Source organism: Schistocerca gregaria, chromosome 4, assembly GCF_023897955.1.
Source record: "Schistocerca gregaria isolate iqSchGreg1 chromosome 4, iqSchGreg1.2, whole genome shotgun sequence".
NCBI classification, from domain to species: domain Eukaryota; kingdom Metazoa; phylum Arthropoda; class Insecta; order Orthoptera; family Acrididae; genus Schistocerca; species Schistocerca gregaria.
The window spans coordinates 131,076,747-131,083,437 of NC_064923.1; positions in this window are offsets into that span (position 1 = coordinate 131,076,747).

Sequence of the window (6,691 nt, forward strand, 5' to 3'; positions counted from 1 at the left end):
ATGCATACACACACACACACACACACACACACACACACACACACACACACACACACACACACACACACACACACAGTGGCTATGTCAAGTGTCATATTGTTAATTCCATGTCTAAAGTATGTGTAAATAAATAAGGCACCAAAATACACAGATGAAATATGTATCTCATAGCCCACAACATTATTTCTGCACCTAAAATACATAGAGGGCGGAACATACAGTAACTAATTTTGAAATCTATAATGAACAGCAAAAATGCCGGCAAATCATGTTCATTTCCATGTCACAATGTGATTTTCATGTCTAAAGTGTATATAATATTTGTCAAAATACATAAATATGTTGACATTTCGATCTTGTGCCTAGATAAGGCAATGTTACTGGTGTTAGAAACATCGAACTTCCACTATCTGACTTTTCAGAAATTATTTTTCAGTAATGCTTCGCTTCACCAAGCACTATTTTAGAGGGAGAAGAATATAATGCATCATGTTCTGTACTATACAAATACAATCGATGTTTGTGACTGGCTGACTTTCAGTCTCAGGTCTTCTTGAGGTTATATTTCACTGGCAGTACAAAAACGAAGTTTCAAGAAAGGCTGTGACATTTACCAATCAGATTTATGTTACCAAGGGTCTCTAAAACGTTTAAAGATTGTAATTCCTCTCCAAATGATAAAGGGCTGCTCAACAATACCAAGATCTAATTATAATGCCACAAATACAAAAAGTAGGAGATAGTGGTAGGATGTTCGTCATTTAATGTTACATTTTTCTACATTTTAGTGCAATAAACTGTGCTAAAAATGAGGCGTTTTGACAAGAACATTAATGTGTTTTATCACTTAAATTTCAAATATAGTAACATGCATGTAACTACATAATACGATGTATAAACACAGCACAACTCTGTCAAAAACAATGATGGACATGGTCCATCAAAGAAAGGAAAGTTCGATACCAAAAATTATGATCATTGTACCAAAAAAATTATTTAACAAATGTCTAAAGATTCTGAGTAAAAAACACATGCAGATTGCTTATCGTAAAATGATCCTAGACTGTGAACAAAACTGTCTGTGTTATTTATCAAAATACAGGAAAAGACTATAAAATAAGGTGGCACTTCTAATATAGCCTAAGTGTTCTATAAGATTTAAAAAATACTCATGGCTCACGTATTGGCCCTACTGATGTGGCATACAGGTTAAGCTGCACTTGCCAATAAGATTGGTTCAGTACTTGTACCATACTATAAAGGAACCAAAAATTGTGTTTATTATTTATCAACATACATGAAGATTTGTTCCATAACACTACAAAACACACTAGGCTGTTCTGCTCATCTAACTTACAGTTTAACATGCACTTGTCGCCGAGAATAGTTTGTTATTTGTACCAAAGTAAAAAATTGTCTATTTTTTGTCAAAGACTCATCGTAGGCTGGCTAAAAACAGTATCAGTCTGCCAGAAATTATAGTGACCTCCACCCCCCCCCCCCAAAGTAGGGCATTAACTTCATCTTGCAGCACCAAACATTTGCGATTTTCTGCTGATAATGCCAACTAATGCTGTCACAGAGCGAAACTGTACACGAGAATCCGATAAATTAGCAAACTGAATAGTAGTAATACACATTTACATATGTAAGAAACAACGGTTTTTATGCTTTGAAATCCCAATTCCAACTACTTTTCGAAGGAAGCAAAACATTATAGTGACTCCATGTAAGGGTAATAACTTTATCTTGAAATATAAATTTATTGTCATCTTGTACAGATGACAGATCCTATCAGGCAGCAGACACTACACGACACTTTTCCCACCATACAACGTCATTTTATAGCAAAACTGTAACAAACTATCCCCATACATCGTCATGTTACAGCAAAATCGTAACAAACTGACCAATAAAAGGACAATTTGCAGCAAAATTGTAACAAACTGCTGTGAACATCGACGTATTACACCAAAGTTGTAACAGATTGCCCAGAACATTTTGCAGTGAAATTGTAATAAATTTTGCCATACATCCCCATGTTACAGCAAAATTGTAACAAATTACCTCATACATCACTATCTTACAGGAAAAGTGTCACACATTATACCTCAGATCACATGTTACAACAAAATTTTCGGCAATTGTCACATACATTGTGTAAATACACTCCTGGAAATGGAAAAAAGAACACATTGACACCGGTGTGTCAGACCTACCATACTTGCTCCGGACACTGCGAGAGGGCTGTACAAGCAATGATCACACGCACGGCACAGCGGACACACCAGGAACCGCGGTGTTCGCCGTCGAATGGCGCTAGCTGCGCAGCATTTGTGCACCGCCGCCGTCAGTGTCAGCCAGTTTGCCGTGGCATACGGAGCTCCATCGCAGTCTTTAACACTGGTAGCATGCCGCGACAGCGTGGACGTGAACCGCATGTGCAGTTGACGGACTTTGAGCGAGGGCGTATAGTGGGAATTCAACACGTGGGGCGTGAGGTCTCCACAGTACATCGATGTTGTCGCCAGTGGTCGGCGGAAGGTGCACGTGCCCGTCGACCTGGGACCGGACGGCAGCGACGCACGGATGCACGCCAAGACCGTAGGATCCTACGCAGTGCCGTAGGGGACCGCACCGCCACTTCCCAGCAAAGTAGGGACACTGTTGCTCCTGGGGTATCGGCGAGGACCATTCGCAACCGTCTCCATGAAGCTGTGCTACGGTCCCGCACACCGTTAGGCCGTCTTCCGCTCACGCCCCAACATCGTGCAGCCCGCCTCCAGTGGTGTCGCGACAGGCGTGAATGGAGGAACAAACGAAGACGTGTCGTCTTCAGCGATGAGAGTCGCTTCTGCCTTGGTGCCAATGATGGTCGTATGCGTGTTTGGCGCCGTGTAGGTGAGCGCCACAATCAGGACTGCAAACGTGTGAGGCACACAGGGCCAACACCCGGCATCATGGTGTGGGGAGCGATCTCCTACACTGGCCGTACACCTCTGGTGATCGTCGAGGGTACACTGAATAGTGCACGGTACATCCAAACCGTCATCGAACCCATCGTTCTTCCATTCCTAGACCGGCAAGGGAACTTGCTGTTCCAACAGGAAAATGCACGTCCTCATGTATCCCGTGCCACCCAACGTGCTCTAGAAGGTGTAAGTCAACTACCCTGGCCAGCAAGATCTCCGGATCTGTCCCCCATTGAGCATGTTTGGGACTGGATGAAGCGTCGTCTCACGCGGTCTGCACGTCCAGCACGAACGCTGGTCCAACTGAGGCGCCAGGTGGAAATGGCATGGCAAGCCGTTCCACAGGACTACATCCAGCATCTCTACGATCGTCTCCATGGGAGAATAGCAGCCTGCATTGCTGCGAAAGGTGGATATACACTGTACTAGTGCAGACATTGTACATACTCTGTTGCCTGTGTCTATGTGCCTGTGGTTCTGTCAGTGTGATCATGTGATGTATCTGACCCCAGGAATGTGTCAATAAAGTTTCCCCTTCCTGGGACAATGAATTCATGGTGTTCTTATTTCAATTTCCAGGAGTGTATATTGTACACTATTGGAACAATAATTGTCAGCACTACACTTATCCTAGTGACACCATTACCCTGAACGCATGGTGGATACTATTATGGGGCAAGTATGGTCAGTGGAAATGGTGATTGCCATTATCCCTATCACTCTGACTACCATTACTCTGAACACATGGTAGATGTTATTATGGGGCAACGATGGTTAGTTGACACAGAGACTGCCACTACCCTGTCATAGTGACAGTCATTACTCTGAATCCAACTGGGTAAACCATTGTCAGTTGACATATGGTGACTGCCATTACTCTGATCACGGTGCGTACTATTACTCCAGACTTATCGTGGACACTACTGTGGGGCAATGGTGGTCAGATGACTTGGTGACTGGTATTAATATGATCATGGATGACTACTGTTAGCCCAAAACACATGGTGACATTGTATGTACCGTAATTTAATACAGGGCGTCAGCTAATGGATCATAAAACTGTGTTGTAGCACTAGAAGCTGACCTTGTGTTGCCCCGTATACCACTGTCTTACAGCAAAATTGTAACGAATTGCCAGATTCATAGCCAACTAAGCATACTGAAACGTGTTCTGACAAGCTGCAATGTGTTTCGATAAGCGAAAGCAATAAGTCAGAAAGTTGATTCTTGTCGCTGCCATCAAGCCAAGACCTGTTCCAACAAGGAAAACAGCAAGTTAAGACTGTTGACTAAGTTTACAAACACATCTTAGTACAGCCTACCTTATGCCACACACGTGTGGCCCTTTTTTCAAAACTGTACTTTAACACCAGAAGCTGATATATGTTGCCCCATACATCATCATGTTACAGCAAAATCGGAACATAGATGGCTAAGCAAGCTGAGACTTGTGCTGACAAGCTATGGCTATTTACACTAAGTCATAGAGATTAGTCAGCAAGTTGAGAGTTGCTGAGGCAAATGAGTCAAAATTTGTTCTGAGTTCCAACAAGTGTAACGTTTAGTCAACAATTTGAGGTTGTTGAGTTAGTTAGTTGGTTGCGTGTTCTATTGATCAGTTGTATGGTACAGTAGCTGTTATGATTTATGATGTGGAATGTGTCAAGTGCACAAGCAATGCACATAGATTGTATATATATATACATATACGTATATATATATATATATATATATATATATATATATATATATATATATATATATATATATATATATATATACAATGTGTGTGTGTGTGTGTGTGTGTGTTTGTGTGAGTGTATTACAGAGTTAAAGATTAATATTTCTATTATTTACCCCATTCCCTTATAGAAGAAGTTGTCAAGGAGGATATGGTTTCAATTTATTTTTGAAGCTATTACTGCTGTCTGTCAGACATTTTATTTTATCTGGTAATTTGTAGAAAATTTTTGTAGCAGCATGTTTTAACCCATTCTGTGCCAAAGGCAGGTTGAGTAAAGGATAGCGTTAAGTCTTTCTTTTTTCTGGTATTATAATCATGAGTGGCACTGTTGTTTTTAAACTGTAGATGTTGTAGATAACAAATTTCATTAGTGAGTAGATGTACTGTGAGGCTGTTGTAAGAATTCCCAATCTTTTAAAAAGATGCATACAAGATGTGCGACTATGAACTGCACACATTATTCTAACCACTTTCTTTTGGCAGTGAATACTTTTTGTCTAAATGTTTAGTTACCCCAAAATATTATTCTGTATGACATCAGAGAGTGAAAGTATGCACAGTATGTTAGCTTACTAATTTCTGTATCCTAAAAATTGGCAATTATTCTGACTGCACAAGTTGCTGAACCTAGTCGCTTTAGAAGATCCAAAATATGAATTTTCCAATTAAGATTCTCATCTATATGTACACCCAAAAACTTAGAATTCTCTACCCTGTCTACTGACTTCTGTTGATGTGTTATATTTATTGAAGAAACTGTAATTTTTGCAGCAGAAAATAGGATGTACCGTGTTTTTTCAAAGTTTAGAGTAAGCCTATTTACAGAAAATCAATTATTGGCTTTTCCAAAGATCTTATTTGTACCATTTCAATTGAAGTTTCTTTTACTGGATTAGTAATGATGCTTGTATCATCAGCAAACAGTGTCAGTTCAGCTTCCTGTTTCATATAGGAAGGGAGGTCGTTCACATATACCAAGAACAGAAGGGGACCCATGACTGAACCATGTGGAACACCTACTGAAATTTCACCCCAGTTAGATGAAGTGGCAAACTTATTTAAATCACTTGAGCCATATAAGGAAACGTTTTGCTTCCTGTTCTGTGGGTATGACTTAAAGCACTTACATGCTACTCCATTTATAGCATATAATTGTAATTTCTGTAACATCATGTCATGGTTCACACAATCAAATGCTTTGGACAAGTCATAGAAAATTCCTGTTGGTAACATTTTACTGTTTAAGGGTTATTATGTGGACAGTGAAATTGTACATTGCTGTCTCAGTGGAACAGTATTTTTGAATTCCAAACTGTGATTTACTTAGTATCCCATTACTGTTGAGATGCCTAATCAGTTTTGAGTACATTACTTTCTCGAAGATTTTTGAAAATGCTGTAAGCAAGGATACTGGCCAACAATTATTGACATCTATGGTGTCCCCCTTTTTGTAGAGAGGCCTGACAATGGCATATTTTAATCTGTCTGGGAAAATACCTTCAGTTAGTGATGCATTACATATGTGACAGAACATCAGCGGCAATTGCTCCACATTGTTGTAATATCTTATTAGAGATGCCATCTATTCCAACAGAACATTAATTTTTCAAAGATTTAATAATTTCTCTTATTTCACAAGAGGTTGTTAGATGAAAGTTAATCTGACTAAATTTTTTAAAAACAGACTCTTCCATGTACTGCTTGGCTTTTTCTTTTGAACTGTCCTCACCAATTTTTTCTCCTACACGTAACAAATGGTTGTTAAATGCATTAGCTACTTGTGTACTGTTGGTTAGAATGGTCTTGTTCTCTTTAACACTACCTACTCCAGTGAGTACTTTTCCTGTCTTCCTCCTAACAACATTCCATATTGATGTTATTTTATTGCCAGAGTCGTTAATTTCATCTGTAACATACATATTTCTTGATTTCCATACACCTTTTCTCAGTATGTTACAATAATTTTTATGGTGTA